The sequence below is a fragment of the Phyllobates terribilis genome, unplaced genomic scaffold (genome assembly GCF_046119375.1).
Source record: "Phyllobates terribilis strain yellow unplaced genomic scaffold, ASM4611937v1 Scaffold_2236__1_contigs__length_151205, whole genome shotgun sequence".
NCBI classification, from domain to species: domain Eukaryota; kingdom Metazoa; phylum Chordata; class Amphibia; order Anura; family Dendrobatidae; genus Phyllobates; species Phyllobates terribilis.
The window spans coordinates 83,115-105,402 of NW_027364994.1; the positions used below are offsets into that span (position 1 = coordinate 83,115).

The 22,288-nt window shown below is 43.3% G+C and overlaps 1 long non-coding RNA gene across 1 annotated transcript in view; it reads left to right on the forward strand.

Annotated features, from left to right (window-relative positions):
- LOC141245898 (uncharacterized) overlaps positions 1-21,823 on the forward strand; it is a 56,998-nt gene extending 35,175 nt beyond the window's left edge. Inside the window, exon 3 of the long non-coding RNA XR_012309550.1 lies at positions 21,322-21,823. This is a non-coding gene — a long non-coding RNA (uncharacterized lncRNA). The remainder of the gene's footprint in view (positions 1-21,321) is intronic.
- The last annotated feature ends 465 nt before the right edge of the window (positions 21,824-22,288 follow it).

Sequence of the window (22,288 nt, forward strand, 5' to 3'; positions counted from 1 at the left end):
AGACAGAGACATGCAGACAAATAGTCCCAATTTTTATTGCTGACCTCTACGAAGGGTCCATCCAAGGGGTCATAAAGCATACTAGTGCAGGGATAGAGAGAGAAGCAAGTGATCAAACGGCTTACATGCAATTATACTAAGTTCATGGAGCCCACTCTACCACAAGAGCTAAATTGCACCTCACTCACCGAGTAAAGGAGAGCCCAAGTCTGAGAGGAACGGCACAGGGACTGGTCAATGGCAAAAGAGAGCCTCGACGCGCGTTTCGCCGGTGATTATCCTTGGCTTTCTCAAGAGACGTGTGTGGTTGCGCTTTCAGGACCTTTAAATATGCCCCCAAGAGATCATGTGTATTGTCACGTGACTCCAATATGGCCGCCGAACATCAGATGAAAGGCTGCGCATGTGCTGCTGCTACCACCGCCTCCATGTGCGCGCCCCAGCCGTCATGACTTCGGCACGTGACTGGAAGTGCGGGTAAGCGCTATTCCCGGCGACGCGCTGAAGGCTTATTGACAGCTGAGCGCTACCATAGGGCGGGAGAGACCGGGCGCATGAGCACAACATCTGCTCACAGACAGGCATAGGGGGAAATATGTATGTAATGGACAAATCTACTGCCAAGAATCAATGTGGTAGCAAATTAAAGTGCCATCCGATCATAATAATATTCATGCATTGAACCTAATATCACAAAGTATGAGGGATTATAGCACTCAATGATAATCATAAGTATGCTAGCAAACATCAAAATGCAAAGGGGAAACATACATTATACAAAATATATGTGCATATATTCTTCGCCATCTATCCAATCTATTACAGATATCAGGATGAGAGGGGTCCACAGACAAAGTTCGTCTCTACAAATGGTATAGAGTAGACGGTTTCTAAAGCGCAATCACTATATAAAAGAAGTGAGTACAAATAATAAGAACAAATAAAAACATAGAACCATGGTCCCTAAATTAGGGACCATGGTTCTATGTTTTTATTCTTAATTTTTTAAAATTTTATTTGTTCTTATTCTTTGTACTCACTTCTTTTATATAGTGATTGCACTTTAGGAACCGTCTACTCTATACCATCTGTAGAGACGTATTCTGTCTGTGGACCCCTTCCATCCTGACATCTGCAATATATTGGATAGATGGTGAAGAATTTGTGCATATATATTTTCGTATAATTGATGGCGCCTTAAGAACCGTCTATCCCATACCATTTGTAGAGACGAACTTTGTCTGTGGACCCCTCTCATCCTGATATCTGTAATAGATTGGATAGATGGCAAAGAATATATGCACATATATTTTTGTATAATGTATGTTTCCCCTTTGTATTTTGATGTTTGCTAGCATCCTTATGATTATCATTGAGTGCTATAATCCCTCATACTTTATGTGATATTAGGTTCAATGCATGAATATTATTATTTCCCCCTATGCCTGTCTGTGCACAGATGTTGTGCGCATGCGCCCGGTCTCCCCCGCCCTATGGCTGCGCTCAGCTGTCAATAAGCCTTCGGCGCGTCGCCGGGAATATCGCTTACCCGCACTTCCGGTCACGTGCTGACGTCATGACGGCTGGGACGCGCACATGGAGGCGGTGGTAGCCGCAGCACATACGCCGCCTTTCATCTGATGTTCGGCAGCCATATTGGAGAGTCACGTGACTATACACGTGATCTCTTGGGGGCGTATTTAAAGGTCCTGAAAGCGCAACCACACATGCCTCTTGTGAAAGCCAAGGTTAATCACTGGCGAAACGTGCGTCGAGGCTCTCTTTTGCCATTGACCAGTCCCTGTGCCGTTCCTCTCAGACTTGGGCTCTCCTTTACTCGGTGAGTGAGGTGCAATTTAGCTCTTGTGGTAGAGTGGGCTCCATGAACTTAGTATAATTGCATGTAAGCCGTTTGATCACTTGCTTCTCTCTCTATCCCTGCACTAGTATGCTTTATGACCCCTTGGATGGACCCTTCGTAGAGGTCAGCAATAAAAATTGGGACTATTTGTCTGTATGTCTCTGTCTTTATAATATTTCATATTTTTGATGTGATGTACTAATTTTAAATGAATTATTTATGAAATAAAGCTTCTTATGCCATTATACTCAATAGTTCTCCTATTTATATATATATGGTTTTGAGTAGGCACTTGTGTGTGAAGATGGGGGTTGGCCCTCCTCTTTAGACCCCCTACCCACACTATCTATTATGTGGGCCGCAGTTTGTTTACATGTCCTTTTATATAGAGCTCCCTCTCAAACAGTCTCCTCCCCAATCATTTTGATAACTTCCTGTGTAACCGCCCCTTTGACCCTCTCTAGATATAACCCCCATTACTCAATAATCGCCGCTCAGTGTGCCCTGATATAAACCACATATGAAGCAGTCAGGCTAAGATCATTTAAAGCTCAGAAAGCGCAACCCATCCACCACCATACATTATCACGGAGTACGCGCCTATCAGCCACCGCAGGAAGTGACGCGTCCCACTGGTGCGATGCGTTCCGACTCAGGATGCTCACCTTAATGCTATGGAACACACAGTACTGCACATGACCGGAAACTTTACACCGGAAATAACGTGTGCAGATGAAGCAGTGCGATCCAGCCTCAGACATTCTCCTTGCTACTGTGGAGCGCACGGTACTGTGCATGACCAGAAACTCCGCTGGATAACAGCAACAACCAATTTAGGTGTGCCCAACCCTCTGATTCGCTCCAAACGGGAGCGCAACCACTGACCACCAATATACATAGCCAAAGATAAAACTGTGGATACCATATTTATCACAACTACTCTATTGGTTGATAAACGGGGAAATTGAGAGACAGATAAAATTGCAATTACTCTCTAAACCTCACCTTCAATACTTATACATATGATAGAGTATTTTATAATCACATATATTTACAGAGCGGCAAGGCAAAAAATTATACTAAAAATAAGGGGATGATGAAGACTGATGATACAATAACTTTTTTTAGGGAGGGGTAGAGGACAAGACAAGAAGAGGGGAGAGCAAGGAGGAGCTCCATTGACCATATAGGACAATCAAATGTGTATGTGTGTATATCTGTAAATATATATACACTACAGACCAAAAGTTTGGACACACCTTCTCATTTACATATTTTTCTGTATTTTCATGACTATGAAAATTGTACATTCACACTGAAGGCATCAAAACTATGAATTAACACATGTGGAATTATATACTTACCAAAAAAAGATTGAAACACCTGAAAATATGTCTTATATTCTAGGTTCTTCAAAGTAGCCACCTTTTGCTTTGATGGCTGCTTTGCACACTCTTGACGAGCTTCAAGAGGTAGTCAACGGAAATGGTTTTCACTTCACAGGTGTGCCCTGTCAGGTTTAATAAGTGGGATTTCTTGCCTTATAAATGGGGTTGGGACCATCGTTGTGTTGTGCAGAAGTCAGGTGAATACACAGCTGATAGTCCTACTGAATAGACTGCTAGAATTTGTATTATGGCAAGAAAAAAGCAGCTAAGTAAAGAAAAACGAGTGGCCATCATTACTTTAAGAAATGAAGGTCAGTCAGTGCGAAAAATTGGGAAAACTTTGAAAGTGTCCCCAAGTACAGTTGCAAAAACCATCAAGCGCTACAAAGAAACTGGCTCATATGAGGACCGCCCCAGAAAAGGAAGACCGAGAGTCACCTCTGCTTCTGAGGAGAAGTTTATCCGAGTCATCAGCCTCAGAAATCGCAGGTTAACAGCAGCTCAGATTAGAGACCAGGTCAATGCCACACAGAGTTCTAGCAGCAGACACATCTCTTCAACAACTGTTAAGAGGAGACTTTGTGCAGCAGGCCATCATGGTAAAATAGCTGCTAGGAAACCACTGCTAAAGACAGGCAACAAGCAGAAGAGACTTGTTTGGGCTAAAGAACACAAGGAATGGACATTAGACCAGTAGAAATCTGTGCTTTGGTTTGATGAGTCCAAATTTGAGATCTTTGTGCGACGCAGAAAAGGTGAACAGATAGGGTATGTGCACACGATGCAGAAATGAAGCAGAAAATTTCTGCATCATTTCTGCATCTCCCTGGCAGAAAAAACGCATGCAGATTGTGCATGCGTTTTTCCTGCGGAATACATGCGGATTCACATGCGTTTCCGCATGTGGATTGACAAGCGCTTTCCAGGCGATTTTAGCATCACCTGGAAAGTGCTTGACAACTAGGTCACACTATATAAATCCATGCAAACAGTATGGATTTATATAGTGTGACCCGAGAGAGTGGTAAAAATAAAAAATAAATGTATACTTTACCCTCCGATGGCCCGCGCTGTCCAGCTCACTCCGTTCTCCCTTCCGGCAACACTGAATTTAAAGACCTGCCGACGTCAGCGTCACGTGACCTGTCACATGACTCTGACGTCAGCGCAGGTCCTTCAACTCACTGCAAAGTGCCGGGAACCAAGCAGGAGCGGTACGCGGGCCGACAGTAGGTAAGTATACATTTATTTTTTATTTTATTCTTTTTTTTACAGATTTTTTAATGGTACCTGGGTGTGGATGAGACTCTCCTCTCATCTACACCCGGGTACCATCCGCACATTAGAACGCGTGGATTACGCATCTACATATACAGTGATGTGTAATCCATGCGGTCTAATGCAAGTCAGTGGCGACGAAAACGCCGCATTTCCGCAAAATTAATGGACATGCTGCGGAGTTTTGAGCGCAGCATAAACGCTGCGGAAAAATCCGCAGCATGGGCACAGCATATGCGGATTTCCATTGGGGAACATTGCTGCCCTTCTACCATGCTTTTTTAATGCGTTTCCGCAGCTTTTCCGCAGCTGCGGAAACGCATAAAAAACGTATCGTGTGCACACAGCCATAGACTCTACATGCCTAGTTCCCACCGTGAAGCATGGAGGAGGAGGTGTGATGGTGTGGGGGTGCTTTGCTGGTGACACTGTTGGGGATTTATTCAAAATTGAAGGCATACTGAACCAGCATGGCTACCACAGCATCTTGCAGCGGCATGCTATTCCATCCGGTTTGCGTTTAGCTGGACCATCATTTATTTTTCAACAGGACAATGACCCCAAACACACCTCCAGGCTGTGTAAGGGCTATTTGACCAAGAAGGAGAGTGATGGGGTGCTACGCCAGATGACCTGGCCTCCACAGTCACCAGACCTGAACCCAATCAAGATTTGTTTGGGGTGAGCTGGACCGCAGAGTGAAGGCAAAAGGGCCAACAAGTGCTAAGCATCTCTGGGAACTCCTTCAAGATTGTTGGAAGACCATTTCCGGTGACTACCTCTTGAAGCTCATCAAGGGAATGCCAAGAGTGTGCAAAGCAGTCATCAAAGCAAAAGGTGACTACTTTGAAGAACCTAGAATATAAGACATATTTTCAGTTGTTTCACACTTTTTTGTTAAGTATATAATTCCACATGTGTTAATTCATAGTTTTGATGCCTTCAGTGTGAATGTACAATTTTCATAGTCATGAAAATACAGAAAAATCTATAAATGAGAAGGTGTGTCCAAACTTTTGGTCTGTACTGTATATATATGTGTAAATGTGTAAAAAGAACTGACCAGCACATCCTAAATGTGAACAGGTGCAAGCTGCAGAAACTGAATAAGATATATGAAAAGAAAGCACAGCAGCACTCTATTATGGCCAAAATACATAAAGACAATAAAAACGTTTGATATAAACTGTGATATTACTCAATGGACTTTACTTACAATAAACGGAGGTTCTTAGCGCATAAATTGGCCAATTCATGTGTGCCCATCAACCGCTGCAAGGTGACCTCCCGTCTGATGGGTACTTCTCTGCCTACGTGCCTCTCTTGGGCTACAAGCCTATAACTCTGGACAGAACATGTCACTTCTGGGCTAAAACACCTACAATTCAAATGGGCTGGTAGAATAGAATATACATCACCTGCTGGTTAAATGGGGGGAATGCCAGGTCAGACAGGAGGCAGTTACAACCTCCTATAGTAATATATAATAAGAAAACTGACCAGCACATCCTAAGTGTGAACAGGTGCTAGCTGCAGAAACTATATATAATGATGAAGTCTAATCCAGATAAAAAAATAGACACAAGAATTTGTGCAGCCCACAATGAGGGGACAAAAAACTAGCTTATATGGTCAGCCAAAACAATCCAATCGATTCAAAGGTCCATCATAACGTCTCATGGTTATAAGAAACAGGCCTATGTAATTTGTTTGTTTATCCACTTAGGGGTAAGGGAATCCACTCTAAAGGTCCATTCACATTCATGTTTCAATAGGTCCTTATCCTGATCGCACCCTCTGGGGCTAGATTTCACAACCTCAATAACTGTAAAGAGAATTTCATCTACTTCACCCAGATGTGTTGTTCTCATATGTCTTGACAGTGGGGTATGTCGATCATTCCTGATGTCACCCAGATGTTCACTCACTCTCCTCCTCAGTTCTCTCTTAGTTTTGCCCACATAATTAAGTGGATATGGGCAGGTTGCCATATAGATCACACCTGAGCTCTTACTGTGGAAAAAGCACGGTGGCTCAATAGTTAGCACTGCAGCCTTGCAGCACTGGGGTCCTGGATTCAAATCCCACCAAGGACAACATCTGCAAGGAGTTTGTATGTTCTTCCCGTGTTTGCGTGGGTTTCTTCCGGGTTCTCTGGTTTCCTCCCACACTCCAAAGACATACTGATAGGGAATTTAGATTGTGAGCCCCAGTGGGGACAGCGATGATAATGTATGTAAAGTGCTGTGAAATATGTTAGCGCTATATAAAAATAAAGATTATTAATATTGTTAATATTTTACCCATGCGGAATCAAACACAAAATTTCAAAATGGATTTCCAAAAAATCAATCTAATATTAAATTTGCAAAAAAAATAACATGTACCTCCTATGCTCCTAGCCACATCTGTACCAAAATTCAAGTTGGCATCTCAATGGGATCATACTTAACCCCTTAACCCCCGAGGGTGGTTTGCACGTTAATGACCAGGCCAATTTTTACAATTCTGACCCCTGTCACTTTATGAGGTAATTACTCTGGAACGCTTCAACGGATCCCCCTGATTCTGAGATTGTTTTTTTCGTGACATATTGTACTTCATGATTGTGGTAACATTTCTTCGATATCACTTGCGTTTATTTGTGAAAAAAATGGAAATTTGGTGAAAATGTTGAAAATTTGGCAATTTTCACAATTTGAATTTTCCCACATGTCTACTTTACATCAGCACAATTTTGGAACCAAAATTTTTTTCTGTTAGGGAGCTATAAAGGTTAAAAGTTGACCAGCGATTTCTAATTTTTTCAACAAAATTTACAAAACCATTTTTTTAGGGACCACATCACATTTGAAGTCACTTTGAGAGGTCTTCATGGCAGAAAATACCCAAAAGTGACACCATTCTAAAAACTGCACCCCTCAAGGTGCTCCAAACCACATTCAATAAGTTTATTAACCCTTCAGGTGCTTCACAGGAATTTTTGGAATGTGGAAGAAAAAAATGAACATTTAACTCTTTTCACAAAAATGTTACTTTAGACCCAATTTTTTTTATTTTCACAGGGGTAATAAAAAATGGACCGCAAAATTTGTTGTGCAATTTCCCCTGGGCACGCAGATACCCCATATGTGGGAAAAAACACTGTTTGGGCACACGGCAGGGCTCGGAAGGGAAGGAGCGCCATTTGACTTTTTCATTGTAAAATTTGCTTGAATAATTAGCGGACGCCATGTTGCGTTTGGAGAGCCCCTTTGTGCCCAAACATTGGAGCTCCCCCACAAGTGACCCCATTTTGGAAACTAGACCCCCAAAGGCACCTATCTAGATTCATAGTGAGCACTTGGAACCCCCAGGTGCTTCACAAATTGATTCGTAAAAATGAAAAAGTGAAAAAAAAAACACTTTTTCATTTTTATGAATCAATTTGTGAAGCACCTGGGGGTTCCAAGTGCTCACTATGCATCTAGATAGGTGCCTTGGGGGGTCTAGTTTACAAAATGGGGTCACTTGTGGGGGAGCTCCAATGTTTGGGCACACAGGGGCTCTCCAAACGCAACATGGTGTCCGCTAACAATTTGAGCCGACAATTTGTTAGCGGACACCATGTTGCGTTTGGAGAGTCCTTGTGTGCCCAAACATTGGAGCTCCCCCACAAGTGACCTCATTTTGGAAACTAGACCCTCCAAGGCAGCTATCTAGATGCATAGTGAGCAGTTGGAACCCCCAGGTGCTTCACAAATTGATTTGTAAAAATGAAAAAGTGGAAAAAAAATCCTTTTCCATTTTTACGAATCAATTTGTGAAGCACCTAAGGGTTCCAAGTGCTGACTATGCATCTAGATAGGTGCCTTGGGTGGTCTAGTTTCCAAAATGGGGTCACTTGTGGGGGAGCTCCAAAGTTTAGGCACGCAGGGGATCTCCAAACGCAACATGGCGTCCTCTAACAATTTGAGCCGATTTTCCATTCAATTTGTTAGCAGACACCATGTCGCGTTTGGAGAGCCCCTGATTTGTTAGCGGACACCATGTCGCGTTTGGAGAGCCCCTGATGTGCCTAAACAGTGGAGCTCCCCCACAAGTGACCCCATTTTGGAAACTAAACCCCTCAAGGATTTTATTAAGGTGTATAGTGAACATTTTGAACCCAGAGGTACGACACAGAATTTGATAACATTAGGTCATTATATTGAATAAGTTGTCATTAGTCTTGAGCGCAAGTGCTCGCTACTTGAGTTTGCATCGGGTACTCAGGTATGCACCATGTACTGCGTGTGCTCGAGTGACATGCTTGAGTCCCCGCCCGGATGTTTCACGGTTATTAGACACCCAAAAAAAAACATGCGGGGATCGCTTATGCATGGCAGACAATCCCCGCAAAGTTTTTTGGGCCGTGAAGCTTATGGGGCGGAGACTCGAGCATGTCACTCAAATACCCACGATACTCAATGCATACCAGAGCACCCGATGCAAACTCAAGTAGCGAGCACTTGCGCTCAACACTAGTCGCCTTATTGTCATGTTTTTTTCTTTTGTAAAAAATCACAACCCCATCACAACCCTAACCCCAACCCAGCCCTAACCCTAGCACAACCCTAACCCTAGCACAACCCTAACCTGAGAGTTTATTTTTTACGTCGTTCCTCATGCGGTATAAGTGATTAGACGACCTTATTCTTCGGGTCGGTGAGACTACAGCGATACCAGAATCCTATGGGGTTTTTCTGACTGACAGCTGTCACACACTAAAAGACGCATTTTTTGTAAAATCTAGTTTTTGCATCGCCATATTTTGAGAGCTATAATTTTTCCAGATTTTGGCAGACAGTCATATGACGGCTCGATTTTTGCGGGATGACTTGACGTTGTTATTGGTGCCATTTTCAGGCACGTGACATTTTTTGATCGCTTTCTATTCCGATTTTTGGGAGGCAGAATAAACAAAAACCAACAATTCAGGAATTGTTTTTTTTGTTTTTTTTATTCTGTTCCGCGTGTGGTAAAATTGATAAGGTAGCTTTATTCCTCGGGTCAGTGCGTTTACAGCGGTACCACATTTATATCGTATTTCTATGTTTTGCACTTTTACATAATGAAAGCAATTTTATAGAAAAAAATATTTTTTAGCATTGCTTTATTCTGAGAGCTATAACTTTTTTATTTTTCGGCTGATGGAGCTGTGTGGCAGCTTGTTTTTTGGGGGACGAGATGACGTTTTCAGCGGTACCATATTTATTTATATTCGTCTTTTTGACGCGTGTTATTCCATTTTTTGTTTGGCGGTATGATGATAAAGCATTGTTTTTTGCTTCGTTTTTTTTCATTTTTTTTACCGTGTTCACTGAAGGGGTTAACTAGTGGGACAGTTTTATAGGTCAGGTTGTTCCGGACGCGGCGATACCAAATATGTGTACTTTTATTGATTGTTTTTTTTTTTTTTTTTTATAATAATATTTATTGATGGGTACATTATATTTTTATTTTTGGTTGATTATTTTTTTAATTTTTTTTTATATATTTTTACAATTCTTTTTTTTTTTTCACTTTCTGATAGTTTTTATACTTTATTACTTTGTCCCACTATGGGACTTTCACTTTTTTTTCTCTGATCGCCTGCATGGCACAGGAATGCAGCACCATCCCTGTGCCATGCAGGCTGTCAGTGCTGGACAGGGAGAAGATAGTTTGGAGATGCACTGAGCATGTCCAAACAATCTTCCTGCTGTCTGGTGACCCGGATGTTGTCATGACGACATCGGGTTGTCATGGCAACATCCTGGAAGCCACGGCAGACAGCGCTGGAAGCCAGAAGAGGAGGTGAGTATCTGCGATCACCTCCCCTTGCCCCCGCAATGCTGCGGTCGACTTCGATCGCAGCATCGCGGGGGTTAATGTGCTGGGAGCGGTGCCTGAGCGCTCCCTGCACATAGTACCGGGTGTCAGCTGTGACAATCAGCTGACACCCGGCGGCGATCACGCCCGCACAGCCTGTGTGCGCTCGTGATCGCCATGATTTACTAATACGGGTCTGGCTCTAAAGTCCCAGGGCACAGACGCGTATTAGTACGTCAGATGTTGTTAAGTGGTTAAAAAACAAACTAAAACAAAACAGTATAAACACTGTCAATTCGAAAATCTTGAATTCAGATCTGTTCAGTCTGTGGTCTAAAAGTATAAGGTCTTTTTTTACAAATAAAAAACTCATGTTTTTATAAATGTCTGCCATCACAAGAAAGAATTTGGAGTGGAAGCTGAATGGCTCTTTTTTCTACAGCTCATGGCAAAGGTGTATGTGATGGTTAAGAAGGCAGCGTGCAACGTCTTGCAGCTCGGGCTAGCCTCCAGAGGCCATATTCAGACCACATCTTAACACACCGCCAACTATTCAGCTGCAGTGAGAAAATATTCCTAACATTCAGTTCATGTACTGTACAAACCAGGACTACAAAGAAGAGGAGATTTTGTTAAAACATTAGTTACAGGAAGTAGAACCCATCACAAGAACTTCACAATACCACACTTTCATTCCACTGAGTGACACAGAAATAAAAACATTCATTCAGCAACGACAGTGAAGTCCATGAAGTGATTGAAGATGGCACAAGATTGGCAATGGTGACATAACTGGTTATGTGACCTGTGAATATGATCAGCACTGGTGGCTGCCGGCTAATGTACTCTGCCAAGATTATGCTAATGAAGAAGTAGAAGGGATTTTTCTGCATCCTTCTGGTCCGTCCCCTTCCTTTGTGTATCCAAGAAAACCAAAGCTATTAAAAGTAACCAAAAATCAGATATTAACTCAGGTGGACTCTAACACCATAACAACCATACATACTGACACAAAAGAAAACGGCCATTGTTATAAGAGATTGTTGACAAGATTAAATCTTGCCCAGTAGAAGGGACAAATTGATGAAACAAAAGGACTTACTATTAATTCAATTGTTCAGACTAGTTAATTTTGTTTTATTTTAAAGCTTGGTGATTTAACTACTATACTCTGTTTAAAAACTTGAAAAAGTACATATCTAGTGTTGTAATATTAATAATAAAAAAATTGAAACACGTGTATTTAAATAACCCTTTCTGACATTGTATGTAATAATACTGTCCTGTGCCCTGGGTCTTATGGACCAGGTACTTATTATTACTTCTCATCTTTAATGAGGCACCGTGACCGGAGTCGTAGTGATCACATTTAAATTCTGGTGCATCTTACCTCAGGGTAGAAGGCGTCGTCATCCTAGGAGGATGTCACCGCCCCCCTGCAACTATGACCGCTGTGATTGGCTGTAAGAGCACCGATCACAGGCTGGTGCCTGGCAACGCCAGGCCTCACCTGAGCCCGCTATGATTGGTGTTATCGACGATGACATCGATCGCACCAGTCACAGCGCACAGATGCGCTGTGACCTGGCTGTGACTGTCCTGCACTTCCTCATAGTAGCTGAGGACTTGTACAGGGCGGTCACGCTGTCAGATTGTGTGCCGTGCTGGCCTTGTGGTGCGACAAAAGCCTGTGACCCCACAATTGCTGCTCCTGCTGCTAGCAAATAAAGAAAATAGAAGAAAGAAGATCCCTGCCTGATCTCTCCTCATCCACCTCAATCCCCCTCTTCCTCCTTTCCCCCTCTTTTTATCAAACTCCCCACCTCCCCCTTTCTGCCACCGAGTGATGATCAGTACTTGATTTTTGGCAGATTTTTTTTTTCGTGCGTCCTGCAGCGGCTGAGCATGGATCAATGACGCAAATCACTGATCAACGTCTGTGCTCGCTGTTTTCCAGGACTTTTTTTTGTCTCTGTCCATTCCCCCCCTCCTTTGCACTACCTCTGTGCGCACATCCAGCAGCTGCCGAGCATTACACTTTTTTTCTCCCCTCCCTTTGCACCACCTCCTTGTGCACATCCATCAGCCATCGAGCGTTAGTCAGTGATGCAGATCACTGATTCACACTCGTGTTTGCTGTTTTGCACTCCCCCTCCCTTTGCACCACCTCCGTGCGCACATCCAGCAGCCGCCAAGTGTTGATCAGTGGCGCACATCTCTGATCCGCACTCATGCTTGCTGTTTTCCACTGTTTTGTTTCATAGACTTTTTTTTCTCCCCCCCCCCTTTGCACCACCTCCTGTTATTGCTTTTTTTCTTTAAAAAAAAAAAAGTTTACACCAAGCACTCTCACACACACAACTGAATAAAGTACTGATACAAACACCACATACATGAAAAAAAAAATGTTGTCCCGCTTGTCCCACACACGGTATTCAGTAAAGGAGCCATACACTACTTTCCTTGCCTTCAACACTGACAGTAAGGGAGAGGATCCCACCTTTCTTTATTTTTCCTCATCCTCGTCCCCCTCTTCCTCCTCGGGTGATTCTGAACCGCCAAAAAGACGCCCTAGGACAAAAGCTGAACCAGCGCCAGCCATTATTGACCCCATGTGGACCTAGACCCTCGAAAATTATGAGCCACAGATTCCGCATATTCTGGTGCAATAAGGAATCAAGTTTGACACCACCCGCCTCACAGAAATAGACTTTTTCAAAGTCTTTTTCTCTGAGGATTTTTTAAACCTGATGGTGGGCGAAACTAATTTGTACGCTCAACAATTTTTGTCACAAAACCACTCATCATTTTCTAACTTGAAGTTAGAAGTTTTGGGGCCTGGTCCTTCACATGGGGATACTGAAGAAGCTAGAAGTTCATTGGAGTGTTAACGTTTTGTATAACACTCCATTGTTCCGAATGGTCATGATCCAGACACGTTTTGAGACCATCCACAAATTCTTGCATTAAATGATAATGTACGTTGTTCTCACCGAGATGATCCCAATCATCTTTTCAAAGTTCGGCCGGTCATCGAAGAACTTCAACAACAAGTCTACTGAAATGTACATGCCTCAAAATGACATCTACGTGGATGAGTCCCAAATTCATCTTAAGGGGAGGCTTAAATTCTGGCAGTACCTGCGCACTAAGAGGGCCAGGTACAAAATGAAGCTGTACAAACTGTGTGAGAGTACCTCAGGGTACACCCACAAGTTTAGGGTTTATGAAGGAAAGGACTCCTGCATTGAGCCCACTGAATGCCCCCCTGTCCTGAGAGTGAGTGGTAAAATTGTGTTGGATTTGGTGCGCCCACTGCTGGATCAAGTTTATCACCTCTACGTGGATAACTTTTATACCAACATCCCACTCTTTAAGTCCCTCTTTGTGTGAGGTACCGCAGCCTTGAAATACTGTCCGCAAAAATCAGATGCCTCTCGAAGATGCTAATTGGGCAGCTGCTCAGAAGGGGTGAGAGCAGAGCCCAATGCAGCAACCACATGCTGGTGGTCAAGTACTAGGACAAGAGGGATGTCCTTCTCTTGACCACCATACATGGTGATGGCAGCACTCCCAGCACTGTACGAGGTACCTCTACACAGGTCGTCAAACCAGATTGTGTACTGGGGGGGGGAGTTGATCTCTCTGATCAAGTCCACCAGCCGTACAGTGCTTTGAGAAAGGCCAAGGTGTGGTACAAGAAGGTGGCCGTGCACATCGTACAGATGGCAATGCATAACACTTTTCTTTTATCACGATGTGCAGGCCAGACCGCTACATCGTATTTTCGGTTCCAGGAGGTAGTGATCAAGGCCCTGTTATTTGGCAGTGAGGAAGGAGCAGGCCCCAGTAATTCCGGAACTGAAGGTGCTCGTATAGTACAATGCCAACATTTCCCGGGGGAAGTCCCTCAAAGCAGAAAAAAAGGTAAGTCACAAAAGAGGTGCTGAGTGTGCTACGGAATGCGACACCTGCACTGACAAACCTGTCCTGTGTATGAAAGAATGCTTCAGCCTGTACCACACATCCATGGGCTACTAAATTCATTTCTGACTTACACAACTGATATATGACAACTAGTGTTGAGCGATACCTTCCGATATCGCGAAATATCGGATTGGATCGGACCGATACCCAAAAAATATTGGATATCGCCGATTCCGATACTGGAAACCAATGCAAGTCAATGGGACACAAATATCGAAATGAAAATAAACCCTTTCTTTCCTTGTAGGTTAATTCTACATGAAGGAAAACAACTAAGAATAATGTAGAATGTATTACATGAAAAGCCGGCAATTCAGCAGCGGCATACAACGGTACCTGACAATTTAGAACAGAAAGAATAGAGCATCACACATAGATTAGATAGATAGAAACATGTCAGTCACATATATAAGAAGTACAGTGACAGTGTTGCTTACTGTACTTGTCATTTAGTGTTAAAGGATTTATTAAAAAAAATAATAGTGTTTTCATGCACAGTCTCTTTAAAAAAGCCGGCCGGCAATTCAGCATCGGTACCCGACAATTTAGAATAGAAAGAATAGAGCATCACACATAGATTAGATAGATAGAAACATGTCAGTCACATATATAAGAAGTACAGTGATAGTGTTGGTTACTGTGCTTGTCATTTAGTGTTAAAATAAAGGATTTATTAAAAAAAAAATTGGCGTGGGGTTCCCTGTAATTTTAGTCTTTAGCGGAGGTTAAGCGGATGGCTGGGGCAGATGTTTGAAGCCTGGGAAGGGGGTAATACCCACGGAGCTTCCCAGGCTACTAATATCAGCCCCCAGCTGAATACCTAGCCTTTACTAGCTATTAAAATGGGGGACCCCCAAAAAAATGATGTGGGGAATCCCCTATTTTAATAGCTAGCAAAGGCTAGGCAGACAGCTGGGGGCTGATATTAGTAGCCCAGGAAGGGTGCCATGAATATTGGCCCCCTCCCAGGCTAGAAACACCAGCCGTCAGCCGCCCCAGAAATGGCGCATCCATAGGATGCGCCAATTCTGGCACTTAGCCTCGCTCTTCCCACTGCCCTGTAGCGGTGGCAGTGGGGTAATAGGGCTGGGGTTGATGTCAGCTTATAATGCCAGCTGACATCAAGCCCAGGTTAGTAATGGAAAGGCGTCTGTAAGACACCCCCATTACTAACCCCATAGTCAAAGTAAAAAAAAAAACCACAAACACCCAGAATAAAGTCCTTTAATTGAAATAAACACACAATTCTTTATTGTTCTAAATTAAACCATACTTACCATCACGCCCATTCCAGCTAAAGCCAACGATCTCCTGCAATAAAAGTAAAATAATAAAGCAACTTCATCCTTACCTTTCGATGGTTCCCAGGATGGCTCCAGCTCTGCTACATTCACATGACAGGCTGGATCGCAGCCGAAAGCTGCCATCCAGCTTGCCATGCCGCAGACACTGAGAAGCGCAGGCATGCTTGCGCTCCTCAGTGTCTGGCTGTGACGGCATAAAGATGAGCCGAGGTCATGTCCAATGAACTCAGCTCACCTCATGCACGTCACTGACAGCGTCGGAGAATTCTACTGCGCATGCGGTGAGCGTGAGAGAATTCTCCCAAGGTGTCAGTGACGTGCATGAGGTGAGCTCATGTCCAATGAACTCAGCTCACCTCATGCACGTCATTGACAGCGTGGGAGAATTCTCCTGCACTCAGCGCTTGAGCAGGAGAATTCTCCCATGCTGGGATGGCATTGAGATGACAGGCTGGATCGCTGCTGAGCGCTGCCATCCAGCATGCCATCCTTCATAGACACTGCAGAGCGCAGGCATGCTTGCACTCTGCAGTGTCTCTGAAGGATGAAAAGCTGGATGGCAGCGTTCAGCTGCGATCCAGCCTGTCATCTCAATGCCATCCCAGCGTGGGAGAATTCTCCTGCTCAAGAGCTGAGTGCAGGAGAATTCTCCCACGCTGTCAATGACGTGCATGAGGTGAGCTGAGTTCATTGGACATGAGCTCACCTCATGCACGTCACTGACAGCATGGGAGAATTCTCTCACGCTCACCGCATGCGCAGTAGAATTCTCCCACGCTGTCAGTGACGTGCATGAGGTGAGCTGAGTTCATTGGACATGACCTCGGCTCATCTTTATGCCGTCACAGCCAGACACTTTCTCAGAATCAGTGGGATCCGTTAAAGCGTTCCAGAGTTATTACCTCGTAAAGTGACACTGGTCAGAATTGTAAAAATTAGCCTGGTCATTAACGTGCAAACAGCCTTTAAAGGGGTTAATATTGCTTCTTTTACTTTAGTATTAAACATATAAAAGTATTGTCCCAAGGAGAGATCCCAACTTGAGTCCTTGTACAAATGTAACCAAAAACACAGGTAACACTTATACCTATTTAAAATTTTTTATAACATAGTAGCTATTGAACCTGTTCTACGCCCGGGTGGCGAGCATTTTTATTGGTATATGGTCCCCCATCCTGTTATGTGCTGCCCCTATTCTGCGCCCCCATCCTGTTATGTGCTGTCCCCATCCTGATATTTGTGCTGTCCCCATCCTGGTATTTGTGCAGCCCCCATCCTGGTATTTGTGGCTCCCCATTTTGGTATTTGTGCTACCCAATCCTGTTCCCCCATCCTGTTATGTGCTGCCCCATCTTATCCTGGTATGCATGATACCCCTCATCCCTATCCTGGTATGCATGGTACCCCCTCATCCCTATCCTGGTATGCATGGTACCCCTCATCCCTATCCTGGTATGAATGGCACCCCTCATCCCCAATCCTGGTATGCATGGCAGCCCTTATACCAATCCTGGTATGCATGGCACCCTTCATCCCAATCCTGGTATACATGGCACCCCATCCCTCATCTTGGTATGCATGGCTCCCTCATCCCCAATGCTGGTATGTATGGCCTCCTTAGCCTTATCCTGGCATGCATGGGCCCCTTACCCCCATCCTGGTATGCATGGCACTCCTCATCCCCAATCTTGGTATTCATGGCACACCATCCCTCATCCTGGTGTGCTTGGTACCCCTCATCCCTATCCTGGTATGCATGGTACCCCATCCCTCATCCCTATCTTGGTATGTATGGTACCCCCTCATCCCCATCCTGGTATGCATGGCCCCTCATTCGTATCCTGGTATGCATGGCCCCTCATCCCTATCCTGGTATGCATGGTACCCCTTCATCCCTATCCTGGTATGCATGGCCCCTCATTCGTATCCTGGTATGCATGGCCCCTCATCCCTATCCTGGTATGCATGGTACCCCTTCATCCCTATCCTTGTATGCATGGTATCCCCTCATCCCTATCCTGGTATGCGTGCCACCCCTCATCTTCAATCCTGGTATACTTGGGACCCCTCATCCCCAATCCTGGTATGCATGGCCCCCCTCATCCCCAATCCTGGTATGTATGTTCCCCTCATCCTCAGTCCTGGTAAGCATGGCACCCCTCATCTCCAATCCTGGTATGCTTGGCACCCCTCATATCAATTCTGGTATGCATGGCTCCCTCATCCCCAATCCTTGTATGTATGGCCCCTCAGCCTTATGCTGGTATGCATGGTACCCCTCATCCCCATCCTGGAATGCATGGCATCCCATCCCTCATCCTGGTATGCATGATACCGCTCATTCCCAATCCTGGTATTCATGGCACCCCTCATCACCAATCCTGGTATGTATGGTATCCCTCATCCTCAATCCTGGTATGTATGGTACCCCTCATCCGTATCCTGGTATGTATGGTACCCCTCATCCCCAGTCCTGGTATGCATGGCAAATGTGTCTTCAGTAAAATGGCGCCGGATAGCACGCTATGCGCATGCGCCGGTTCCGACCCCGCATTCCTGACCCAGTCTCCGGCCAGAACAGAGGCGCCGGGGCAACACACCTCCCGGTTAGGTAAGTATGAAAGTATGGCGCCCTAGATCGCGGTATGCGTTCAGTGCTTACGCTTACCGCGATCTCCGGCGCCATACACTCCTCTTACCTGTAATGGCTCCTTTTTAATTTGACTCCTCAAAAACAAAATATTAGCAAACATAATCTTGTGACATGTCAAATTAAAGCTTGTACCTTTCTAAACAGAACGGTGGGAGATCTCTTTATCTTATTTCTAACCCGAGATATGACATATCAAAAATTTATCATTATGCAAGCCCAAAATTCTAACTTTTTCAAAACTTTAGAAATCTATATAAAATTAACTACCTTATTTTGAAATTCACTAAATTAGCACTGAAAAAAAAACAAAGAAAAAAAAAATCCGAAGACATCAGGTAAAAAAAATATTCAGATTTGGATCACTTGACAGAAAATGACCCATATGGGGTATTTCTACATTCAGCTAAAATTGTGGGACAATTTTTTTTGTGCCATTTTTGCCCAGTGTGAAAGTGTAAAATCTGGGGCTAAAACAAAATTTTGGTGGTAAAAATTTAATTATTTTTCTTCACTGCCCAATGGTATGTGGAGTCGGTAAGCCAAACCTTCGACTCCTCAATTTCCATGACACCGACTCCACCTTCGACTCCACGACTCCGGCTCTGACACCCTCATACATGGCTCATGTTTAAGTGATAAATTTACGGTATAAATTTCCCTTCAGAGCTTTGCACTGTGCCTCAAAAGTAGTTTTGGACCACATATAGGGTATCTGCGTACTCAGGAGAAATTGCACAACACATTTTGGGGTCCATTCTCTCCTGCTATCCTTGTAAAAATGAAAAAACTTGCGGTTAAAGCAATATTTTTGTGAGAAAAATATATATATTTTTTTTAATTTTCACAGATCAGTGTTGAAAAATTCAGTGAAGTACCTGGGGGTTCAAGGTGCTCAACACACATCTAGATAAATTCCTTAAGGGGTCTAGTTAACAAAATGGGGTCTCTTGTGGTGGGTTTCCACTCTGTAGGCACATCAGGGGCTCTCCAAATGTGACATGATGTCCTCCAATGATTTCAGCACATTTTGCATTTCAAAAGTTAAATAGCACTCCTTCCGTTCTGAGCCCTGCTGTGCGCCCACACAGTAGTTTTCCCCCATCTATGTTGTACTCTTGGGAAATTTTACAGTGTTTGGGGTCCATTTTCTCCTGTTACCCTTGTGAAAATAAAAACATTTGGGTCTAAAGTAAATTTTTTGTGAAAATAGTTAAATGTTAATTTTTTCCTTCCACATTCCTTTAGTTCCTGTGAAACAACTGAAGGAAGGGTTAATATACTTGAATGTGGTTTTGAGCACCTTGAGGGGTGCAGTTTTTAGAATGGTGTCACTTTTAGGTATTTTCTGTCATATAGACCTCTCAAAGTCACTTCAAATCTGATGTGGTCCCTAAAAATGAGAAATCGCTGGTCAACTTTTAACTTTTCTAACTTTCAAACAGAAAAAAAATATGTTTTAAAAATGATGCAGATGTAAAGTAGACATGTGGGAAATGTTATTTATTAAATGTTTTGTGTGACATATCGCTCTGATTTAAAGGTATAAAAATTACAATTTTAAAAATTGCAAAATTTTCGCCAGTTTTCAGATTTTTTTCTCTCAAATAAATACAAGTCATATCGAAGAAATTTTAACATTATTATAAAGCAGAATATGTCATGAAAAAAAGAATCTGAGAATCAGTGGGATCCGTTGAAGCGTTCCAAGGTTATTACCTCATAAAGTGACAATGGTCAGAATTGAAAAAAATGGCCTGGTTAGGAAGGTGAAAACAGGTTCTGGGTGAAGGGAATAAAAAATAATTTACAATATTTTTTTAAACCTTTTTACTTAATCTCTCTATGGGACTTTCGCAGCTCTGATCACCATAATAAAGATTCTAAAGCATAGCAATGCACAAGCATTGCAGTGATTTATAAACTGTCAGTGCTAGTTAGATCATGCACTGCTCTTGATCTAATTGGCTTGCTAGCACTCGTGACCCAGATGTCATCATGACAACGTCGAGTCACCATGGCAATGATCGGCCCCTGCCTTGTAAATGCCGCGATCGATATTGATCGCAGTGTGTAGGGGGTTAAACTGCCCTTCAGTGAGAGCTGGGTGTCAGCTGTCAGAATCGCTGAACACCCGGCGGTGTTCGTGCTCCCACAGAGTCTGTGCGTGACAAATCTGGAAGTACTTACCAACCTGGACTTATGGATACATCGAAGGTCGTGAAGGGGTTAAAGTAAAGTCTGTTAAATGGAAGCTGTGACATAAGTGCTCAGCGCAGAGCATGGGATAATTGTGAACTTAGCCTTAAAAGCAAAATGTTATCTACTGCAAAATGGTACCAAGAAAAGCTGCCACTCAACTCACAAAAAACAAGTTTTCACTCAGTTTCATCATCATGCAGTTGAAATATACAGATTTCACTCTGCAACACCAATTGCATTCTGATTTCTGGAGAACACCTGTGCAGTCCAACCGCAACTGAGAGGGTGTAATTTCCAAAATGGCTTCACTTGCAGCAGGTTTCTGCTGTTTTGGCAACCTCGAGGCTTCTCAAATGTTACATGGCAGTCTCAAAGCATTTTTGCCAAAATTCTGCATCAGAAGTCAAGTAGCCCTCCTTTTCTTCCGAGCCCTATGGTTATGGTGTGCCCAAACAGTAGTTTCCGGCCACACATCGGGTGCCGGCATATGCAGGAGAAATTGCACAACAAATTTTGGGCTCCAATTTCTATACTTGAAAGGTTAACAAACTTTTGAATGTGGTTTTTAATACCTTGAAGGGTGCCGTTATTAAAATGTGGTCTTGATTGTGGGGTTTCTGAAATATAGGCCCCTCAGTCACTTCAGAACCGAAGTGATCCATTCTAAAAAAAAAAAAAAAAAAGATTTGGAAATGTTATTGAAAAAATGCTGCTGAACATTTAAACATGTTAAGAAAAGGGATGTCAGAAATGTTGCTGACGTAAAGTAGACATGTAGTAAATGTTAGTAACTATATTTCGCATTTTGCTTGCTGGCAGGTATGAGCTTGTAAGGAGAGTCAGCGAGAGGCTGAAAGGGAAGCCTAAACCCATCTACGTGTTTGAGGAGAAGTACCCCGACTACTATTTTACTGATGGTAAGGTGTATATTTGTGTGTGTTTTGTTGTACACGTTTGTACGTATGTTTTCCTATGAAGTGCTGCATCGGGGAGTAATGTTTAGGGCTCACTCACACTGGCGTAAAACACGGCCTTGAGCTATCCAATATTTTATCGAATAGCACTCAACCCAATATTATACTAAGGGGCAGTACATAGCACCGACTATTTTCTCATGCCAATTCAGTATGAAAAAACAATTGCAGCCTGCACAGGTATGCAGCGATTGGGTTTATGAAAATGTTTTCAAATTCAATGACTGTTTTAATAAATTTAACCATCACATATGGATAATGCACAAAATGCGCATGAAATTACCTACAAGTGAGATGAACAAGGAAAATTTTTACTGTAGGCAAAAATGCAAACAATATTATAATTTAAATTTATTGAACATTCATTCTGCAACTTTATTGCAAATTAATTCTTATTCCTTTTCTTTTTCTCTTCAGTTCTCCTCTCCATGTTAATGTGGAGTGGTGGCAGGAGAACTTTAGTGGAATTAACTAAACATTCCGCAACTATGTTCTTGAATCCCAGATTGCAAAGATGTTCTTATTGACCCACTGTTTTTGCTCCAGTAATGAGTCCTATCCCGGCTGTGCCATTCTCACAAAAGCATTGGTACTTCACGCATCCTTCTTGCTGCTTAAGGAGCAATGAGAGAACTTTCAGATCACCACATATTGACCTTCCTTGATCCTTGTAATTAAAGCGGTTGTCCACTACTTTCACATTGATACCCTATCTTTAGGATAGGGCATGAATGTATGATCGGCTGGGGTCCTGAACGCGGCACCCCCGTCGATCAGCTGATATCGGTGCCTTTCGGAAGTCCTTACCTGCG